General features: G+C 44.5%; 1 protein-coding gene across 6 annotated transcripts in view; it reads left to right on the top strand.

The window, feature by feature from the left end:
• FARP1 (FERM, ARH/RhoGEF and pleckstrin domain protein 1) overlaps positions 1–23,534 on the top strand; it is a 257,460-nt gene that overhangs the window by 25,334 nt on the left and 208,592 nt on the right. The window contains exon 1 of one of the 6 annotated variants that reach the window (XM_064143854.1): positions 22,427–22,490. The exons of the other annotated variants lie outside the window; for them this stretch is intronic. The gene's annotated coding sequence lies outside the window, so the exon portion shown is untranslated. Of the gene's footprint in view, positions 1–22,426; positions 22,491–23,534 lie in introns of those variants that run through there. 6 annotated transcript variants of the gene reach the window in all.

The raw sequence follows: 23,534 nt of genomic DNA, 5'->3' as shown, positions 1-23,534 counted from the left end.
ATTTGTCTCCATTATCCCTCGGCTCTTCTGAGTAGGTGAATTGACCTTCTTTCTCCTTGGTTGTTGCCCCAAAATGCTTCCTATATGTGAAAGAAGAGCTGGAAAGGAGGAGGCTGCAGTAAAGCAGGAATATATGGCTGTGGGGAGAGCACCTATTTCTGCCTCAGTACTAGTTTATGTTGGCTTAATATAATGTCCAATAATTATATACACATACATAAATTACTTCTATTGCACTGATTATTTGCATAGAAGGCGTAGTTGAATGTGATTTTTTTTTCCCCAGACCTTATCACTCAGAACAAATCTCAATTTCAAGTAAAATAAAATTATATAGATAAGTTCTTTCAAATTTTTGCACAGATAATGGATCTGTATGTAGCAGGATTGTAACACAACTCTTCAAATGTATAATCTATTGATAGAATTTAGGATCAGAATAAAGGGAACAAAGTTTATTGTTCAGAAGAGTTAATGTTTTGAAGCATTTCAAAATTAAGTGTTTTGTAAATTTAGGCTGGATGTTAGGGAAAATAATCTTCACAGAGAGAGTGATTGGCATTGGAATGGGCTGCCCAGGGAGGTGGTGGAGTCACTGTCCCTGGAGGTGTTCAAGAAAAGACTGGATGTGGCACTTAGTGCCGTGGTTTAGTTGATTAGATGATGTTAGGTACTAGGTTGGACTTGGTGATCCCAAAGGTCTTTTCCAACCTGATTAAATCTTCAATATTTGTAATAAAGATCCTAAACTGTGTGCAAGATGTATTTTTTTATATGGATCAGACTTATGCTCCCATATATTTAATGGCTTTCTGGTTGTTTTTATGACATGTACACCCTGGAAGAGAGAATTCCTTGTTCAAGTCTCTGAATACCTAAGGAGAGACAGCAGTGTTGTTTTCTTCCTCTCTTACCTGGTTCATTTCCTCTTTTCTGTCTTTATGTATGTGGATATATGTTTTTAATTCTACTCCAGTTTGTGTGTCTGTGCCCCACAGTTTTCTTTTAATTGCTTTTTGCTCTGACTGTGCAGGATCTTGGTTTGCATGTGTGAGGTTTGCATAAGCATTTTTATCTAGTTTCTGCCTTTTTCAATGGCTTCTGAATCGACTTCCCTCCCTTGAATCAGTTGAGGTAATGTGGCATGATGTTGCTTAGCAATGCCAGGAAGCTGATACTGACTGAGTGCACTGTAACTGTGCTGAGCAGAAGAGACTACCTTTTCTCTGTGGTCTGTGCAGAAGAGATCTTTCATTGTCTGGTATTTTCAGTATTCTTGCATTTACATACTTGGGTGGGGTTTTTTGTTTGCCTTTCTTTTTTCCTTAAATGTTTCTGAGTAACAGTTTTATAGACTTAGAGGTGTTCTTCCCACTTCTTCCAGATACGTGCAAGTGTAAAAAAAGATTTCTAGCATGTAGAATCAAAATATGATTGGGGTGTTGATCTTTGAAGAGCTGGGTATCTAATTAACTCTCTTGAGATGGGTATGTTTTCTATCTGCCTCCTCCACATACCAAGCAAAGCTGTTGTGAAGGCAGAGCTGAGCTTTATAGGATGCTACAGTCCTCCAAAGCAACATAGACTGACAGCCAATCTAGCATGCCTGGTAGAGGATTAAAACCAGGATGTATTTGATACTGTCAACGACGTAAGAACATAGAATGAGTTATTTCAGCAGCAGATGTAAAGCTGTTAATGGAAGTTACAGCTTTACCGCTGGAATATATCTTTAAATTGTTGATGGTTTTATTTGTTACCTCTGATTTTTCATTTTCAGATAGGTTTTAGTCTCATTTAAATGACAAAAGAATTAAAGATTTCCCTTCCCCCCCTCTTTATTATTTTGTTGCTTTTTACAAAGGCAAGGGAATATATATTAAAAATTATAAAACCAAACAAGTACAAAAGCAATCAAATAAACTTCTGCTTCTTTGCCTCTCTCTCTCTCTTATCTAGCTGTTTGGGTTTTTCAAATAAGCACTAGAAAAATCTCATATAAGTGAGCCACAATCTTACCAGGTGGTTGCTCTCATTCTTCACAGAATATTGAGTAGCGTGGGATTATCTCATATATAAGTCACATGATAGGATAAATCTGATGGAGATATTTTCTCCATTTAAACCAGTCAGAGTACAAACCCAGGCTTTTATTGACACTCTTGGGAGGAGACTGATGGAGAGTGTCCTGGAAGGAGTTGTGTATGTACCCTTAAATCCTTTCTTTCTCTCATTAATTGTACTGAGTGTAGCTGTATAGTGGCTGTAAAAGACTGAACAAAAGTAAATCAATCTCTGATCACTTAATGCTAGAATATTTGTGCCTCAGTCAGTGCAAGCCCACTCTCATTTTTTCAGAAGATCTTCCTCAGTGCAGGAAGGCTTGCAAGCTCCTTGCAAACTGTGTGTACACTTAGCCAAAGCAATGGAGTAAGTGATTCTAACCTTCAGGTGCCTAGTACCTGCTGTCTCAGCACTGCCAGTTCACTTGCTCCTTTGAGCCTGGACCCCAGTGACAGTCTCAGAAAGCAACCTGGCAATCAGCTGTGCTGACGGGTGTGGAGAAAAGGTAACAATGAGGTCTGCAAATGGACCTCTGCAGCTGGATGGTGAGGGAGCCACCCTGAAAACTGGACGCTGTTGGTGCAACCATTCATGTCAGAATATGTCATGGAGAGATACCGTCTGTATAGTCCCATTTCAGTGCTGTTTTTTAGGGCTTTAAAGGATTTCTTACTAGGTATGGGATTCTTAGGCTCTTGATCTCTCTGGTTACTCCTGCCGGTCTTAACCAGGAGCTTTTGTAGCCAACAAATGCGTTTCCAGTAGCCTGCTAGACCATTTAATTTGTAGCACGCACCCATTTATCCTTGTCTTTAAGGAAACAAAACATTAAGCTGGTGAGGGGATTTATAGCAGGTTCATTGCCATGGTTTCAGCAGCCTTATGTAGCCTAAAAATAGATACAGGAAAGAATATTCTCTTCCCTTCTCTCTCTCCCCAAGCTCTCTAATTGGAATTTCCTTTTTTGTTTGTATGTTTTACTGTTTCAGATTTGCTGACTGACAGGTCAAGCAAATTTGTTTGATGTTTTGTTTGAAAGAGGAAAGTTCATCGTAGAATCTAATGCACTGGGGAGTGACTCCCTGGTTGTGTGCCAAGGCAGCTGCTCTTGTCTCTTCACGCTTGAGTAGTGCTGCTCTGGTAGACTAGCTTATTACAAACTGGTGCTTATCTAAGGAACCATCCTGGGGATACCTTTAAAAATGATAACTGTGACATTGCCTTGTGCTCAGAAGTGAAAACGGAGTACATCATGATATGCCTTCAGCAGCCTGCGCTGCTGTGTGAGCAGACTTCTCTTACACACTCAGGCTGGCTACTTAAACAAGTGGTAGCTCTGTCCTGTGCCTCCACAGCTAGGATGTTGCAAAAACGCTAGGGATCGTGGCTGTAACTGTAGCAGGGTAAGTTTTAAACTAGGCTGGGTATACAATGATGGTTAGGCTGCAGCAGCAACATGGTAGGGGAGGCAAACCAGATGACTTCTGCTTCCCCTTCTCTGTATCTTTGCTGAAACAGCATAACAGTTACATAGCCTTACATGGCTTGCTTAAAGCTTACTTGGGCATGACTTCACTGCCTCCTTATCACAGTGGTGTTTGCCTATGTATGCCAGAAAAATGGAGGTGAAACACTATTCAGCAGTTAGTATGATCTCTTCTGATGTGTGCTAGCTAAACTATGTTTAGCTTTGGGTTGGGTAGTTGAATTTCCCTCCTTGCCTTCAACAGAGGTGTTGACTGTTTCTGTTAGCAGGAGTCCCAATTGCTTTTATATCTTGTTCCCCAGACAGGAAGGGCATGGATTGGAATCACACCAATGCCTTGGATTTCCTGCATTGCTTCCTGTTGAATTAATGGGCCAAGGGCTAAGAGGGGAGACGGTGTGTTACAGGGCCATTATTTAGTGTGCAGCTCCTAATGCTATCAGCTTGCCTATTTACTTTGGGAAGCAAATACATAGCCCCACAGGACACTCATCAACTCGTGTCTTTAGTGACAGATTTTGTGCCAAAGGGAAAGCATTCCATTTTGAATTGCAAAGGGGGGAAAAGCCTGCATGGTTTTCTAGCAGGTTGTATGGCAAACAAGGTGTTGGTTCTGTTGATCCATTTTTCGTGACCAAGACTTTAACTGCCCAAGAGAAGCTAAGTTATTGATTTGTATGTGCTGCTACTGGTACCAGGCCTTTTTCTTTCCTCCTGCTGCTGCTTTTGTGGTCAGAGTACACTAACCTCTCTCTGTGAGACTAAATGGAGAAGGGCTGGTGTGATGTCAGGGTGTAAATGTGTTAGTGAATAGCTGCAGGGTATTGCTTTTTCCTTCACTTTTGGGCTTATTTACGAGTTGTAAATATTTTCAAGTTTTCCTGTGTTTCTGAAACAAATCAGAGTTACAGCTTCTTTCTCTAAGTAATTGGACAAAATGTGTATATTTAGGAAGGAGATGGCTTAGGGTAGTTAGGGCTATGTATAAGACAACTTAAGGGAGGACTGCTTGTCGTAAGAGATGAAACCTAACCTGAGAGTCTGTGTATGAAAGGGAAGTAGGTTCAGATGCAGCTTGACAGTTGAGGTTTTGATGGTTTGCTATGGAGTCTTTTCTGTTGCTTGTATGTTGCATTGTATTGGTAACTGCAGCATGTGCTTGCACTTCCCTGCTTCTCTGTGTGATATTCTGCAGTACTGATGTGCTTGACTGTGTTAGTTGGAGAGCAGAAGAAAAGCAGTGCCCAAGTACAGATGAGGGAAATGTACCCTCTCATCCTTCCACAGAGGCAGAGACTTAACCTTGGTCTAGTACAGGGCAGAGTATTTGGGGCAGGGACATGATAGGTCACATGGTGGCTGTTATTCTGAAGAGCTGCTCTGTTTCCCTTGAAGCAGAGGTGAGTTTGCCATCTTTTTGAAGGATGCACACACTAGGATTTCCAGAAAACACAGGACTTAGGTCTCTAAGGGATAGCAGTGTAGTGTTTTCCCATTTAGTGATTTCCCTTTTTTTTGCCCCGTTTCCCAGTCCACACTGAGCTAAAGGAGTTCCTCCTGGAGGCCCCCAGGAATGAGAGGATGATTACCATCTGTGTTTGGTCATGTGCTCCCTGGGGAGAAGTGCAGATTGCTTCGGGCATGCCAGCCTAGATTGCAGAGCCAGGCAATGTTAGTGACCCTATGAAAACATAATCCTGTCTGAAACTAGAGGGGAAATTTTCCATACTTGGTAGATGTTTACAGGTTCTTTAAGTGAACCTTCCTTTTGCTGTAGTGATTTAAACCCTTAGAAATGCTCTATGAGTCAGTCTACATAAACCAACCCGTGTAATATCAATGCACAGCCGTCTATTATCTCTTTCCCTTCCCATCTACCCAACACTTGTTGCAAACACTGTCACTCTAAATCCGTTTTTGTTCCCTCCAACCCTTCCAGCCACTTCCTTGCTCCACTCACAGTGCACCAGCACAATCCATGTGAGAATGTTTCTGTGTATACAAGGTGCTGAAATACTTGCATGAGTGCTCACCTCCTCCGTCAAAAGATGCAGTGACTGGTGTGTGTATGTGGGGGTGGTGGATGGCTAGAAGCAAAGATAGAGGGTGTATATATAGAGGACCTCCTCAGGTTACTGTCTGCATCTACAGGAGTAGAGACAGTGGGGGGGAGGTGAAAGCAAAGCCAAAAGCATCAAATTGTATGCTGTTTGTTTTGTCTGGATAGTGTGGTGTTACTTGAAGGCAGATGCTTCACTTGTAAACCTTGTAGAAATTAGAGTCTTCACATTCAAGAGGTATGAAAAGTAAGGATACTGGTGTGTGGACTCTTATTTTTGTGCTGACATGTTATTTGTGTTTTTAGAGTTCACTTAATTAGTCCATGCATCTTAATATGTCAGATATCATTCATAGAATGGTTTGGAGGGGACCTTTAAATGCCATCTGGTCCAGTCCCTGCAGTGAGCAGGGACATCTTCAATTAGATCGGACTGCCCGGAGGCCCAAACAACCTGACCTTGAATGTTTCCAGGAAAAGAGTTTCTGCCACCCGTGCCAGTGTTTCAGCACCCTCAGCATAATAATGCCTTCATTAATCTCGTCTAAATCCGCCCTCTTTTAGTTTGAAACAATTACCCCTTGTCCTACTGCAACAGGTTCTGCTAAAAGACTGTCCCTGTTTTTTCTTACAGGGTCTCTTTAAGTACTAGAAGGCCACAATAAAGCCTTCTTGGATCCTTCTCTTTTCTAGGCTGAACAACCACAACTACATTATGGATAATTTTTAAAGAACATGATTAATGCTGCAAAGCAAAAGTCCATAGTGGAAAGGTGACATTTTCCCTTTTTTGTCACCTACAGCACAATCTTTAATTATTTAGCTGTTGTTTTTTTTCCCCCATCTCACAGTTTCCAACTCATTGTTTGAGTGTGGTAGCTTTCCTCCTACAGCAGCACACTGTTGTGTGCTATGTTCTCTGTGAGAAGTCTCATTCCTGGCCTTTTGCAGATGTTGGAAGAGGAAGGTGGCTGAAGAGAGTTGATGGCTTCTTCCTTCTTAAGGAACTGGATTCAACTCTTGACATTTTCCTGTGTTAAGAAATGACTTAAACCCAGAAAATTTTAAACTCTTGATAAACTTAGAATCATAGAATCAACGAGGTTGGAAGAGACCTCCAAGATCAGCCAGTCCAACCTATCACCCAGCCCTATCCAGTGAACTAGACCATGGCTCTAAGTGCCTCATCCAGTCTTTTCTTGAAGACCCCCAGGGACGGTGCCTCCACCACCTCCCTGGGCAGCCCATTCCAATGGGGAATCACTCTCTCTGTGAAGAACTTCTTCCTAATATCCAGCCTATACTTTCCCTGGCACAACTTGAGGCTGTGTCCCCTTGTTCTATTGCTGGTTGCCTGGGAGAAGAGGCCACCCCCCACCTGGCTACAATGCCCCTTCAGGTAGTTGTAGACAGCAATGAGGTCACCCCTGAGCCTCCTCTTCTCCAGGCTAAACACCCCCAGCTCCCTCAACCTCTCCTCATAGGATTTGTGCTCCAGGCCCCTCACCAGCTTTGTTGCCCTTCTCTGGACATGCTCCAGCACCTCAACATCTTTCTTGAATTGAGGGGCCCAGAACTGGACAGAGTACTCAAGGTGTGGCCTGACCAGTGCTGAGTACAGGGGCAGAATAACCTCCCTTGTCCTACTGGCCACACTGTTCCTGATGCAGGCCAGGATGCCATTGGCTCTCTTGGCCACCTGGGCACACTGCTGGCTCATCTTCAGCTTACTATCTATCAGTACCCCCAGGTCCCTTTCCTCCTGGCTGCTCTCCAGCTGCCCTCTTGAGATCCATGAGCTAATTGGCAGAAAATGTTTGTGGATGCAGCCTGTAGTAAAAGGATCTGCAACTGCGTGTAAAGAAAGCTGTGAGATGTGAAATGCTTGATGAATAATTTGACCCTAAGAGCCTCACTTTGGGAATACAGAATCAGTGTGTTTGCTTTGGCCTTCAGACTCTTTGACTTAAATCAATAAATGGGTTTAGATACCAAACTTCCACTGGTGCCAAAATCCATGACTTGAGGATCTGAGTTTTCTATCTGTAATTCCCCAATAGGAAGTAAGGGTAATGTGATACCTCCTCCTGCTTTCCACAGAGGTATCAAAGGGTATTGATCAAAGATAGAGTAAGTACTTTTGAGAGAGTAAATCAGCCCACTATATATAGAAACCACAGAAAGTTGTTAATTCTGTCTTAAGAGCAGAGTAAAAGTAGTTAATAAGATTAAGGATAGAAGAAGGTGGAAAAAATAAATAGCCTCATGATTGAGTCCAACTGTCGACCTAAGACTACCATGGCTGTTAAGCCATGTCCTGAAGCACCATGTCTACATGTTTCTTGAACAGCTCCAGGGACAGTGACTCCACCACCTCCCTGGGCACCCTGTTCCAAGGCCTGGCCATTTTTCTGTATTTTTTTTCCCCCCTAATACCCAATTTAAGCCTCCCCTGGCACAATTTCAGGCAGTTTCCTCTCATTCTATTACCCAATTATAGGGAGATACCGACCCCCCACCTCATTACAACCTTTTAGGTTGCTGTAGAGAGCAATTAGATTTCCCCTCAGCCTCCTCTTCTCCAGACCAAATAATCCAAATTCCCTCAGCTGTTCCTCACAGGACTTGTTCTCTAGGCCCTTTTGCAGCTTTATTGCCCTTCTCTGGATACACTCCGAGGACTCAACGTCTATCTTGTAGTGAGTGGCCCAAAACCAAGCACAGGAGTCAAAATGTGGCCTCACTAATGCTGAGCACAGGGGCAGGATCACTTCCCTAATTCTGCAGATCACACTATTCCTGATACATTCCTTTGGATCTTCTTGGCCACCTGAGAACACTGCTGGCTTTTGTTCAGCAGGCTATGAACCAGCACTCTCAGGTACTTTTCTGATGGACAACTTTCCAGCCACTCTGGCTCAAGCCTATAGCGTTGTATGGGGTCATGACTCAAGTGCTGGACCCATCACTTGGCTTTGCTGAGCCTCATACAGGTGACCTCAGTCCACTGAACATGCCTGTCACTGAACAAGGCTTTGCAGAGCCTTCCTACCTTTAAGCAGATCAACACTCCTACCCAGTTTAGTGTCATCTGTGCAGACTTTCTGAGGATGCACTCAATTTCCTCATCCAGAATACTGATAAAGATATAAAAGAGAACTGAGTGCTGGGGGTGACTGACAAGCAACTGGATTTAGCTCTGTTCACCAACACTATTTGGGCCTGGCCAGCCAGCCAGTTCTTAACCCAGTGAAGCATCTAGTCATCCAAGCCTTAAACAGCCAGTTTCTCCAGGAGGATGCTGTGCAAAATAGTATCAAAGGAAGTGTCTTAGAATCACAGAGTTGTCAGAGCTGGAAGGGACCCCAAGGATCATCTAGTTCCAACTCCCCTGCCACGGGCAGGAACACCACATGCTAGATTAGGTTGCTCAGAGCCACATCCAGTCTGGCCTTGAAGACTTCCAAGGATGGGGCTTCCAGCACAGAATCAGAATCACAGAATTAACCAGGTTGGAAAAGACATCTAAGATCATCAAGCCCAACCTATCACCTAGTCTTTCTAATTAACTAAACCATGGTACCAAGTGCTCATCCAGCCTCCTTTTAAACACCTCCAGGGTTGGTGACTCCACCACCTCCCTAGGCAGCCCATTCCAATAGGCAGTGTGAAGAACTCGTGCTGTGAAGAACTTCTTCCTAACATCTAACCTAAACCTGCCCTGGTTCAGTTTAAGGCTGTGTCCTCTTGTTCTGTCACTGGTTACCTGGGAGAAGGTAACATCCTCTGCCTGGCTACAACCTCCTTTCAGGTAGTTGTAGAGAGCAATAAGGTCCCCCCTGAGCCTCCTCTTCTCCAGGCTAAACAACCCCAGCTCTCTCAGCCTCTCCTCATAGGGTTTGTGCTCCAGACCCCTCACCAGCCTTGTTGCTCTTCTCTGGACACATTCAAGCACCTCAACATCTTTCTTAAATTGAGTGCCCCAGAACTGGACACACTACTCCAGATGTGGCCTTACCAATGCTGAGTATAGGGACAGAATGACTTCCCTGGTCCTGCTGGCCACACTATTCTTGATACAGGCCAGGATGCCATTGGTCTTCTTAGTCACCTAGGCACACTGCTGGGTTATCTTCAGTCAGCTGTCAAGCAGTGCTCTCAGGCTCCTCTCTGCCTGGCTGCTCTCCAGCCAATCTGTCCCCATCCTGTAGTGCTGCATAGGCATCCCATAGCAACCTGTTCCAGTGTCTCACCACCCTCATTGTGAAGAACTTAAAATCCAATCTGAACCTGTCCACTTCTAGTTTTACTCCATTCCCACTGGTCCTATCACAACCTAAATCCTAAAAAGTGTCTCACTGTCTTTGCTGTAGACCTCCTTCAGATACTGGAAGGCTACAATAAGGTCTCCTTAGAGCCTTCTCTTCTCCACACTGAACAGCTCCAAATCTTGCAGCCTGTCCTCTTAGGAGAGGTGTTCCAGCCCTCTGATCATCCTTCTCTGGACACATACCAATATGTCCATGTTCTCCTTGTAACAGGGATTCCAGAACTGGATGCAGTACTCTAGGTAGGGTCTCAGCAGGATGAAGTAGAGGGGGAGGAACACCTCTCTCAACCTGCTGGCTATGATTGCTTTGATGCAACCAGTATACAATTTGCACTCTGGGCTGCAAGTGCACACTGGTGGCTCCTGTTGAGCCTTCTCCATAACTGTGCTCCCCTGTGCAGTGAAAGAGCCAGACTGATCTTTGGCAAGGCCAAGGAGGGAACTGTGAAAACTGTGGCTGGGGTAACTTGTGGTTTGATGGCATGCTTAAAAGCAAATAATTCCCTAATTCTTAGCTCTTCCTTTAATGTCTGCAATTTCCCCTTATTTAAAGAAAGATTGAAAATCCATTCTGTTTGAAAATGAAAGCTGCCATAGTAGCTGTAAATTTTATTCTCTCTAGGGAGATTACTGCCTCTGGGTTGAGAGCTGTGAATGGCAGTGGCAGTAGATCTTCATGCTCCTCTGTGTGGTTCTCAGCCATGAGAGAGTGAGGTCCCTCAGTTGTTGTGCATGTTCAGGTCCTAGATCTGGAAAAAAATGCTTGCAATCCTCCACCAAAGATCACTTTTTATGTCTGTCTCATTTGTCTTGCCCTTTGTGGTGGTACTTTTCTGCTTTTTAGGGCCTGTCTCCAGTTCTTGGCTTCTTATTCACTTATCTTTTACTTGTGGTTTGTCTTTCCTTCCAGACTCGTTTGTCAGAGACCAGACACCTTGATTGTCCTTCCCCGTCCTTATCCAGTTTTTCTCTCACATAGTAGCCTTTTTTCTTTTTCTGCCTTGTTTTGAGCAGTGCCTTGAGATCCCTGGCTCCATTCCCTACCCCTCTTCTTTCAGGGCCTCGTCCCAGTCTGCTTCTCTGCCTTCCTCAGGTCTGGCAGTTTTCACGCTGTGCTCCAGATGCATGCCTTTTGCTTCCTCACTGCCTGGATGCTGGCAGCCTTGCCGTGGCCTCTGCAGAAAAGATGGGATCCCTTTGCTCCAGGGCCTGGACTTCCTCCAGGATCTGGACCTGCTCCAGTTTGGGCAGCCATGGAAATGAAAGACATCTTGGGCTGCTCTGTTGCCAGATTGGCTTGTGCTCATCCGCTCTGTGGGGAGAGACTGGATTGCCTTAGGGAAAGTGTGCAAAGTTTGAGCACACTCAGCAAAGAAAACCTCCTGGGAGATACTAGTTATTTACTCTTTATAGGGCTTTTCCAGCTATGGGTATGCTGTATAATACTATCAGATAGGTGTATAAAAGCTGCTTTCCTTGTTCATAGAATCATAGAATCGACCAGGTTGGAAGAGACCTCAAAGATCATCCAGTCCAACCTATCCCCCAGCCCTGTCCAGTCAACTAGACCTAAACTTGCAGCTTTGGACGGGAATGGGAGGAGTAGAGGATGCTCTCCAAGGGAAGAGCAATCTAATACCCAGTCTCCGTGTTTGCCTGGTGCAGCAGTGTGCTCTGGTGTGTTGCTTTACTGAGAGCCTTTTATTTGATGAGAGTACCTGTCAAAATCTTTCAGGCAGCGTTCACTTTGAGTGATCTGAAATGCATTATTTACCACATCTCTCTTTCGCTGGCAGCTTCCACCTCTTAATATCTTTATTTTAAAAAAGGATCTGAGTTTTATGCCTCTCCATCTTGCTTGAGCTCTACATGCTTTATTTTCAGTATTATTTCCAATGGTATTTTGTGGAGATCTGTGTAGACCAATAGCCTGCTTTGATGATGTTTCTGCCTTCTCTCCTTGCAAATGCTGCAAGAAGATTAGAACATGAAAACTGATGCTTTCCACTGTTCCTTTTAGTAGTAAAAGTACAGATTCCACAGGCAATGCTTTTTTCACACTTCTAAGGAGGTGAGTAATTTGATTTCTAATATAAGAGGAGGCATATAGATGTAATCTGTGGTGAAAACAGATTTGTTCATGAAAGGACTAATGGGGTAGTAGAATAGGCAAGCCTTTCTCTAGGTATAGCTTCTAAAGCTTTCACTAATAATGCTGTGCTTTGGAGTAGCTTGTGCCAGTTTTCAGTGTGAAGACAGTCACAGTGGGAAAAGCAGTTGATTCTGCAGGCACAACTGTAGCTAACAGAACTGTTTTAACTCTGTCTTTTATGAAAACCATCCCTAGTCTGTCTTCGTGCAGCTTACATGATCTTTTAGCCACATATAAAATGAGGATTTACCTTTGGCAGCAGTATATCTCTATCTCTGTCTCACAGTATCTCTGATAGTTCTTCACAGAATGAAAGCAGTGTTATTGATTATCTAAAGACAGAGAAGTACTGCATTTTGAAAGATTGGGAGTGCTGGTCTTAGACAAACAGGTGCAGGCAGCGTGTAGACTGCAACTGTTCAGCACAGGTAGAATTTCTCCAGGTTGCTTTCAGTGGCTCAAGTATTCACACAAAGAGAAATGAGGTAGAAACCTAAACAAATTTGAAAGTTTTACTATAATTTTAAAAACAAATTATGAAGGAAGACAACAGATATAATCTTAAAACTCTATAGGAGATTTGACTTTAGGTGCTACACAGTCAGTGGTGGTCTCTTCTCCCAGGCAACCACCAACAGAACAAGGGGACACAGTCGCAAGTTGTGCCGGGGGAAGTCTAGGCTGGATGTTAGGAGGAAGTTCTTCCCAGAGAGAGTGATTGGCATTGGAATGGGCTGTCCAGGGAGGTGGTGGAGGCACCGTCCCTGGAGGTGTTGAAGAAAAGCCTGGCTGAGGCACTTCATGCCATGGTCTAGTTGACTGGACAGGGCTGGGTGCTAGGTTGGACTGGATGATCTTGCAGGTCTCTCCAACCTGGTTGATTCTATGATTCTATCTCCACCAGGATGCCAAGGAATCTCTTAGAGTAGTTTTCTAAACACATAGCTAATGCAAAGTTTTTTTTTCTTGATAGTACCAGCATTTCTTACTGGAAGCTATGTCATTACTAAGTGTGGTATTTCCTTGGTCAAGCTTAATAAAAGTTTCTGTTGAAAGAATAATAGTAATAGAAAAAAGAAGTCTATTCAATTCTATAAGGTTGTAAAACTGCTCAGTAAAAAGTCTCTTTGTGGAACAGATGTTTAAATATGTAAAGCCTGCAGACCTTTTTGCTGGTTTTATAGTGGTTTCTGTACTGAGCATGCAACTGTGACCATAAGTATGTTTTTCCTGGTGGAAGACCTATGTAGTAATTTTGTGGGAGCCTGATCAAAGGCTTTGGGCAAAAAGAAACTAGTTGAGCCCATTATGGCTTCAGTTTACTATGTTTGAATAAGCATTTTCCCTGGGTGTATAGAGCTGATGTCGTGCTCCTCTGTGGTTTTGTGTTACTGGGCCCTAGCAGTGCAACATCCATGGTGGCAAAATTGCAAGCATCTTCTCTGAAGTTGTGCACCATGACATCAGCTCAACAAATCATAACCAATCTTTCTCAACAGGAGAAAAGGGCTTTGACATGCTGACCACTGTGTTTTGGTCTTCTGCTTGGGCTCTGCTTGCTCAAGGGAAAAGAGAAGCGTCCAAAGGGCCACTGAACACCCAAATTAGGTTCTGATGCTTGGCAGCTCTCTCTGCATTTAGGCACTGTAAATACCTCTGTGATACACTCATACTTGGTTCAGAGAAGTAGTGTTTCCCCAGAGCTGTTTTATTTCTCCAACCCAGGACTGTATCAGATTTTCCCCAACTGTTGAACAGTAGTATTAATGTAAGGTGTTACTTATTCTTTTGACATGTTTTTATTTCATGGAAAATGTCTATGTTATGCTTGAGGCTGGGTATAAGTTGCTGGATCCCTTTCAGAGTTCTGTTAAATCTGGAAGTAAATCAGATTATTTTTCTTCTACTATAAACACATTCGGCTTGGCTTTCGCATGAGGTGTTGTATGGGTGAATGAGCCCAGAGCACTCCAGCTGGTACAACAGCTTTATTTATGCAGAGTGATGGCATGAAAGGGTTTTGGAAAATGCTTTTAATGGCTTCAGAAGTGATTTGTACTACTATTGAACTACCAAACTGCTTTAAGTTCTTACTCACTTTGCTCGTGTTTTCCGGTGACAAAGTGTGGGCTCAGGTGATGACCCAATTGATCAAGAAGCTATGCTGCCTGGAAACACAAAAAAGAGAGGTTTTCTTAAAACTCTGTATTCCTGGTAGCAATAAAGTCTTTCTGTCTGTAACATGAAATAGCTTTTTGCCCACATGATGATGCTTTTATATCTCAATTTTAAAATGCTTTAGGTCTTTGTAAAATGTTAACATATGCTTTGTCACTTCTACAACCATTTTATTAGCAGTAAAGGACTAGCTGGGTGACTTCAGCAATGCCCTCTTCATTCTTTTTTTTTTTAATTGTGTTTTGTCACTTGTGAAAGAATGTAAAGGTTTACTTTCTCATAGGTTTTAGTGATGGAATTGGCACAAACAAGTTACGCAAAATGGAAGGGCTGTCAATGAAATTGAATGTCAGTACGTTATACCATTAGCTTGCAGCTTCTTCCTAAGCATCATTTCTCAGGCCAGCACTTTGGAAAGCATGTTGAAAAACATCTCAGAGAGCAGGCTGTGAGTTTCACAGTAAAAAGAGAAATATCCTTCCTCTGCCTTGAGCAGAAATTGTAGAGAAAAAATGTGGCCTGTTCAATTAGGAAAGTGTCAGGAAAGTATTTTCAAAGGAAAAAGCTATGTTGAACTTCATGTACAGTTAAATTAGAAATATATGCATGGTAGTGTTATGGTGATACAATAAATGCAAATCAAATGGGCAATATTTAATTCAAATTTTAATAAGTCTAGTAAGTAATGAAGTGTTTGTGTAGAAGCATCTCCCACTGGGGCATTAAAGGATTCATGGCTCCAGGAGCTCCCCATTTTGCTCAGACTGTGCCTGTGGATTTTCAGGGAAAACACATTTGTGGGAGAGTCACTAACTGAGCAATTGGAGTTTATCACCTCCTTAGCTTAGCAGATGAGACATTAATTTTCCTTCCAGGAATACCCTGTATTGCCAGTTTGTATAGTGCCTTCAAGTTAGTTGATTTAAAACCTGAAGGAATAGCCATAAAATTGTTGGTGTGAATAGGCTATTGGCATTTGTGATTCAAGTAAAGTGGTTATAGTGCAAGGGTGCCGTGAAGGGGTGGTGAAGAATAAACAGGGAAGTCTCTGGGGATTGGGAAATCACAACCAGTCCCAAGAGACCTTGTATGAAGAGGTTTCCAAGGGGGGGTTCCTTTGAGAGGGTGAACATCTGAAGGCTTTGCTTCATTAGTCCCACATACATGATGTCTTTGCTTATGTAGTCTACAGGAAAGAAAGAGAATTGTTAGTTGACTGCGGTAAGTTTCCAATGCAAGGTTGTCCAGAAAACATAGCACACAGCAAATCAATGTTTACTGTCTTGTTTAATATGATTGACAGTCATCAAAGGTAATTTTAATTAACTCATTAATTTAATGAGTTTAAAAAGAGATAGTTGTAGAATAGATCAGCTTGATTCATAGAATATTAAGCATCATATTTATGCTTAAGGGAGGAGCTTTTTCATAGAATGGTTTGGGTTTGAAGGGCTCTCAAGGATCATTCAGTTCCAACCCTCTGCTGTAGGCAGAGACACCTCCCACTAGAACAGGTTTCTCAAGGCCTCATCCAACCTGGCCTTAAACACCTCCAGGGAGGGAGCACCCACAACCACCCCGGGCAACCCGTTCCAGTGTCTCACCACCCTCACTGTAAAGAGCTTCCTCCTAACATCTAGTTTGACTCTCCTGTGCTCCCCTCTCCCAGTTTAAACCCATTACCCCTCGTCCTGTCATTACAAGACCTTGTAAATAGTCCCTCCCCAGCCTTCCTATAGGCCCCCTTCAGGTACTGGAAGATCACTACAAGGTCTCCTTGAAGCCTTCTCTTCTCCAGGCTGAAGAGCCCCAACTCTTGTAGCCTGTCCTCATAGCAGAGGTGCTGCAGGCCTCTGAGCATCTTCATGGCTCTCCTCTGGATTCACTCCAACAGTCCAGTGTCCATCTTGTGTTGGGGGCTCCAGAACTGCACACAGTACTACAGGTGGGGTCTGGTGAGAGCAGAGTGAAGGAGGAGAATCCCCTCCCTTGCCCTGCTGGCCTCACTTCTCTTGATGCAGCCCAGGACACAGTTGCTGTCTGGGCTGCACATGCACACTGTCAGCTCATGTTGAGCTTTTCATCAACCCAGACCCCCAAGTCCTTTCCTTCAGGGCTGCTCTCCAGCCATTTGCCTCCCAGCCTTGTATTTGTGCTTGGGATTACACTGACCCAGGTGCAGGACCTTACACTTGGCCTTGTTGAATGTCATGAGGTTGGCCTGGGCCTGCATCTCCAGCCTGTCCAGGTCCTTCTGGATGGCATCCCTGCCCTCTAGCAAGTCAACTGAGCCATACAGCTTGGTGTCATCTGCAGACTTGCTGAGGGTGCACTCGATTCCCCTGTCCATATCACTGACAAAGATGCTAAACAGCACTGGTCCCAGCACTGATCCCTGGGGGACACCACTTGTCACTGGTCTCCAGGTGGACATTGTGCCGTTGATCACCACTCTGTCTGTGATCATCCCACAAATTCTTTATCCAGTAGTGCTCCACCCATCAAGTCCATGTTTTTCCAGTTTGGTGACCAGGGTGTCATGTGGGACAGAGTCGAATGCCTTACTCCAGGTAGATGATGTCAGTTGCCCTTCCCTTGTCCACTGTTGCTGTGACTTTATCATAAAAAGGCACCAAATTGATCAGGCATGATTTGCCCTTGGTGAAGCCATTGCTGGTTACCACCAATCACCTCTGCTTTGTTTTCCATTTGCTTTAGCAGAGCCTTCAGGAGGATCTGCTCCATGATTTTGTCAGGCACGAGGTGAGACTGACTGCTCTATAGTTCCTGGGGTCATCCTTTTTTCCCTCCTTGAAGGGAAAAAAGAGGAGATTGCAATGCATACAGAAATCTGTTCCTCTACTTGTTGATAGATCTACTGACAGGTGTGTGGTTGAGGAAAAAAGATAGCATACATCGTGTTTGTGTGAGATGGGAGTGCTCTTTGCTGACATCTGGCAGAAGACTTGGAATCTGGAACAGCTGCTACCACCAGAGAATTGCAAACAGCTTTAGGACCTGAATGCAATGAAGATAAATGAGCTCCAGTTGGAAGCCAAATTTCCCTATAGGTGGAAGCAGTAATAAATGCAGGCACTCTGAATGCTCTACTGATAGACTTGAAAAACGTGGGGGGGTTTGTCTTGTATATACCTAGATGTTTGTTATTCTAGATTTCAGACTACATGATCAGTGTACTGAATAGTTGGAGTTTGTTAAAGCTTTGTGTTACATTCTGGTTACATCCCTAAATTTGGCATCAGTTTCATGTTCTAGCTAGTTTGATGTTAACAACTAAGCATATGGTATTACTCTATGCACCTGAACACTTAGTCTATCCCTCTACATGGCCATACCGTAGAAAAGATCTTCAGGTGACATGATTTAGAGTCTGACCAAGCTGCCCAGGTTTGTGAGATATCATCATTTTTGTGACAGGTGAAAAAGTCTTATTCTGCTATGGATACTTTGCCTGAATCAAGGGAATTTCTTATTGCTGCACGGTTTAGAAAGTTTGCAGAATGCTGAACTATCTACTTCTGAGACTTGCAAAAAGTAGTCAACCATGTGTGTGTTCTTGGGCAGACAGGTTTTAAGACTTCAGTTTTCTGTGTCTTTAGGGACAAGAAAAAGAAAAAAGAGGGGAAATTTTTTTTCTGTGTTTAGCAATTAAGCCCAGTTAAGCAGTTTCCCCTCCATGCTCTTAATCACTGACTCTACAGCAGACTAGACCTGAGCCTATGAGGACAGACTGAAAGAGTTGGGGCTGTTCAGTCTGGAGAAGAGGAGGCTCCAAGGTGACCTTCTTGTGGCCTTCCTGTATCTGAAGGGGACCTGCAAAAAAAGATGAGGAGGGACTTTTTAGGCTCTCAGGGAATGACAGGACTAGGGGGAATGGAGCAAAGCTGGAGGTAGGTAGGTTCAGATTGGATGTGAGGAGGAAGTTGTTGAGCATGAGAGTGGTGAGAGGCTGGAATGGGTTGCCCAGGGAGGTGGTTGAGGCCCCATTGCTGGAGGTGTTTAAGGCCAGGCTGGATGAGGCTGTGGGCAGCCTGCTCTAGGGTAGAGTGTCCCTGGGCATGGCAGGGGTGTTGGACCTAGATGATCATTGTGGTCCCTTCCAAACCTGACTGATTCTGTGATCTTGTAATGCTGATCTGCCTGGCCATGCCTCATGTAAAGCCTCCCTTCATCAATCAGCCATAATTTACAGTGTTAACTTTATTTCTTTTTAATTCCAGAAGACATCCCAGTGATACCAAATGCTTCCTTCTCTATCTGAATATTGAGGATGTGATCAAAAAAGGCAGGTGGAATCTGAAGGCAAACTGATAAACCACCTTAAACTGCAACATTTACATTAGAGACTCTGCAACCACTTTTACTCTGCTGGGTGGAAGCAGAGAAACAGGCACCCAGCACCTGTGTCTGTACTCTTGCCCTTCAGGCTTGAGCTGTTTTTATGTTAAGAGTTTTTGGTGCCACGTTTCTTTCCTTCCACAAAAATGCTGGTCCATTAGCCTACAGAAAAAAATGTGGATTTATCTCACATTTCTAATGTATGTTTTTCTTTGTGAGGACTTTTGTGTAATTTTAAGGGTTTATGAGATTGTGTGAAGAATAACGTGAAGCATAAACATTATGTTAGTGAGGAAGCTGTTTGTGGGGTTTGGTAGTTCTTTCAGAAAATCAGACTTTAATGATAAGTTTGGTTGTTTTTTTAAGAAATCTTTAGTATTTTCTCATGAAAAACTGCCAAAAACTCAGAAGGCTAAGGTAGATTCAAAACTTAAAACAAAAAATCCCCACCCTGTTCCCTTCTATGCTGGGGAGTTCTTATAGGACATACTTGATTTGTGTTTGTGAAAAGGAAAAATGTCACCTCTGGATATTTCCACTTCCTATATGGTGACTACTTCTCAAGAAATGAATTTTGGTTATTGTTGTTTGCCTGGAACGAGGCCAATCCAGCCACTTTGCTGTTCATTGCCGCAGTGCCTCATTGCATGTGTTCTGTCTGCCGCCTTGCAGGCCAGCTTTAACCACTGCTTCCTTCACCTGGTGTACACAAGCTCTCTGCTGAGCAGGTGCTGGGGATGGTTTCTTTCTTTTGCGTTCATTCATTGTACCCACAGCCCGTTGGCAGCCAGTCACTGGTGGTGTTCCCCAAGGATCAGTGCTGGGGCCAGTCCTGTTCAATATCTTTATTGTTTATCAGAACATTGAGTCCAGCATCAGTAAGTTTGCAGATGACACCAAGCTAGGAGCAGGTGTGAGTCTGGAGGGTAGGAGAGCCCTGCAGAGGGACCTTGGCAGGTTGGATGGGTGGGCAGAGGCCAATGGGATGAGATTTAACAAGGCCAAGTGCAGGGCTCTACACTTTGGCCACAACAACCCCAAGAAGTGCTACAGGCTGGGGACAGAGTAGCTGGAGGCAGCCAGGAAGAAAAGGACCTGGGGGTACTGGTAGATAGTAGCTGAAGATGAGGCAGCAGTGTGCCCAGGTGGCCAAGGGAGCCAATGGCATCCTGGCCTGCATCTGGAACAGTGTGGCCAGTAGGACCTGGTGATACCTCCAGTATCACCAAGGTTGGAAGAGACCTCACAGATCATCAAGTCCAACCCTTTACCACAGAGCTCAAGGCTAGACCATGGCACCAAGTGCCACGTCCAATCCTGCCTTGAACAGCTCCAGGGACGGCGACTCCACCACCTCCCCGGGCAGCCCATTCCAGTGTCCAATGACTCTCTCAGTGAAGAACTTTCTCCTCACCTCCAGCCTAAATCTCCCCTGGTGTAGCTTGAGGCTGTGTCCTCTCGTTCTGGTGCTGGCCACCTGAGAGAAGAGAGCAACCTCCCCCTGGCCACAACCACCCTTCAGGTAGTTGTAGACAGCAATAAGGTCTCCCCTGAGCCTCCTCTTCTCCAGGCTAACCAATCCCAGCTCCCTCAGCCTCTCCTCGTAGGGCTGTGCTCAAGGCCTCTCCCCAGCCTCGTCACCCTTCTCTGGACACGCTCCAGCATCTCAATGTCCCTCCTAAACTGGGGGGCCCAGAACTGAACACAGTACTCAAGGTGTGGTCTGACCCTTTCCAGTGCTATAAAATGCACCTGTTCTGAACACTGAGAACTAAACCAGGGTAATGCTGAACCACAGCAAGGCCTTTGTCCAGCTACTGCATTAAGTATATACAGAACTTTAAAATGTTCATCTAAGCATTTAGTATCTGTGTAAAAGGATTGTTACTGCAATTAGGACAAAACTACCTTTACTAATGGCAGTTGTAGCTTTTTGTGCCTTTCAGGCATTTTAGATAGAGGTAGGTGAGCTGGCTTGAATCTCTCTAGTGGCCTGCCAGCAGCTGGCTGAGCTTAGCTCACCCTTGTCTTAGGTTTGTCAGCCTGCCAAGAGCTTATTTAGTTTAATCAAGCAAAGAACAAAACACTGAATTGTTTTCTTTGGGGTTAGAGAGGTGCATGGCTTAGTGAAGGATTTGAGGTGGGTGAGAGTCAATGCACATGGCATTAGGTAGGACTGCATGGGTGGGTGCTGGGAAGGAGCAGGATGGGTCAAGGCTTCTCTGGGCAGCTCTGCTGTCTCTGGTAACTTCCCCCTTCACACAAGTTAGGGTGCAGGGTAGCTCTCTGCAGCGTTCTGTCTCCCGCTTTGCAGATTCTATAGTACTGCTAAGAGGGGTGCTGACACACGGTGAATCTGCAGCAGAAACAGGAGATATGATTTTTGGCCCTGGGTTTCACCAGCTGTCAAAAACAGCAGGCAGAAATTTTTAATTTCAGATGAGTCCCTTTTATTTGCCACTCCCTTCCCTCCTGTGCTAGTGGTCTGCCTTCTCTTTACGTTTTACTTAGAGCTGCCTGTGTCGAAGTCTGGTGGGTACTGCTTTTTCTTCTCCATTAATACTCTACCAAATAGAATCATAGAATCATAGAATCAGCCAGGTTGGAAGAGACCTCCAAGATCATCCAGTCCAACCTATCACCCAGCCCTATCCAGTCAACTAGACCATGGCACTAAGTGCCTCATCCAGGCTTTGCTTGAACACCCCCAGGGACGGTGCCTCCACCACCTCCCTGGGCAGCCCATTCCAATGGGAAATCACTCTCTCTGTGAAGAACTTCTTCCTAATATCCAGCCTATACCTACCCTGGCACAACTTGAGACTGTGTCCCCTTGTTCTGTTGCTGGTTACCTGGGAGAAGAGGCCACCCCCCACTTGGCTACAATGCCCCTTCAGGTAGTTCAGTGTTGTCTTTCTACTAGAGTATCTTTTGTCCTTCTCCATCCTCTGTCCAAACGTGATCCTTCTCCTCATTGTGACAGATGTTAGGTAGCCTAATTCCCTGAGATTTTCTCAATATTTACTTAATACTCTTTTGTTGCATTCTCTGGCCTTAGCTTGCTGTCTTCTAGATCAGATTGGTTTAGAGAAAGGTATGCAACTTGACTGGTGCACTTTATTATCTTAGAGAGGGTAACTGTGGTAATTTTTAAAGCCTCTTACATGATGGCATAATAAAGATACTATGCTGGTAGGGCAGCACCATAGCAGTGAGACTACTGTCATACAGAAAAAGCCTTGAATAATGCCCACTGCAGCATGCTGATATTTAGATACAGATTAAAATTCAAAAGGTCTGCTTTTAATTCTTGCAAGTAGCAGAAGGTAGGGGGTGGCCTCTTCTCCCAGGCAACCAGCAATAGAATAAGGGGACACATTCTCAAGTTGTGCCAGGAGAAGTATAGGCTGGATGTTAGGAGGAACTTTGTCACAGAGAGAGTGATTGGCATTGGAATGGGCTGCCCAGGGAGGTGGTGGAGGCACCGTCCCTGGGGGTGTTCAAGAAAAGACTGGAAGAGGCACTTAGTGCCGTGGTCTAGTTGAGTGGATAGGGCTGGGTGCTAGGTTGGACTGGATGCTCTTGGAGGTCTCTTCCAACCTGGTTGATTCTATGATTCTATGGATGTGATCATAATGGCAAATACTTTTTACACCTGTGCTTCTAAAGGGAACTGAATTATTCAGTTTGTGTGTCACAGGAGCTTCTATAATACTGTTAATATTTTTTAAGAAGTCCCTCTCAGCTCTCTCTATGTGATCATAGAATGATAGGTGTTGGAAGGGACCTCTGGGGATCATCTGTTCCAATCTCCCTGCCAAAGCAAGATCACCTAGGAAAAGCCACACAGCAATGCATCAAGGTGGGTTTTGAAAGTTTCCAGAGAGGGACACTCCACTGCCTCTCTGGACAGCCTGTTCTAGTGCTGTGTCATCCTCACAGCAAAGAAATTTCTCCTCATGTTGAAATGGAACGTCCTGTGTTACAGCTTATACCTGTTGTTCCTTGTCCTATTACTGGGTACCACCAAAAAGAGACTGGCAACTTCACATTGACACCCAACCCCCAGAGATTTATAGACATTGGTAAAATCTCCTCTCAGCCTTCTCTTCTCAAGACTAAACAGTCCCAGTTCTCTGTCTGTCATCCTTGTAGCTCTCCATTTGACTCCCTGCAGCGCATCCCTCTCTGTCTTGAATCGGGGAGCCCAAAACTGGACACAGTATTCCAGGTGAGGTCTCATCAGGGCAGAGTAGAGAGAGAGGAGAATCTCCCTGGATATGCTGGCTGCACTTTTCTTGATGCACAGCAGGATACCACTTGCCCCCAGCCACAGGGGCACATTGCTGTATCATGGATAACTTACTCTCCTGTAGGACTCCAAGGTCTTCCTTCATGGAGCAGCTTTCCACATGAAGAACCCCCAGTCTGTACTGGTGCCTGGTGTCATTCCTCCCCAGATGCAGGACACTACACTTGTCCTTACTGAATTTCATGAGGTTTACCTTCACCTATCTCTCCATCCTGTCCAGATCTCGTTGGATGGCAGCACAGCCTGACAGGATGTCAGCCCCACCTTGCAGTTCTTTGTATCATCAGCAAGCCTGCTGAGGGTACACTCAGTGCCCTCATCCAGATCATTGACAAAGATACTGAGCAGAATTGAGTCCAGTACTGATCCCTGGGGACCACCCCTGGCAACAGGCCTCTAAGTGGACTCTGTGCCACCAGTCACAACTCTCTGAACTCTTTTAAGCCAGTTTCCAGTGGTTTGGCTTGTAGCTTTCCTCTGTATTTTTCTTGGTTCTTGGTCTTTTCCCCTTGTTTCACGAAGTTTATCAGCCTGTCTGAATGTCTGCACAGGCTGCTAAATCAGAAAGGTTCAAGCTCTGTAATATTTCCTTGC

The sequence above is a fragment of the Pogoniulus pusillus genome, chromosome 5, assembly GCF_015220805.1.
Source record: "Pogoniulus pusillus isolate bPogPus1 chromosome 5, bPogPus1.pri, whole genome shotgun sequence".
Taxonomy (NCBI): Eukaryota; Metazoa; Chordata; class Aves; order Piciformes; family Lybiidae; genus Pogoniulus; species Pogoniulus pusillus.
This window is presented reverse-complemented; position numbering and strand designations above follow the sequence as displayed.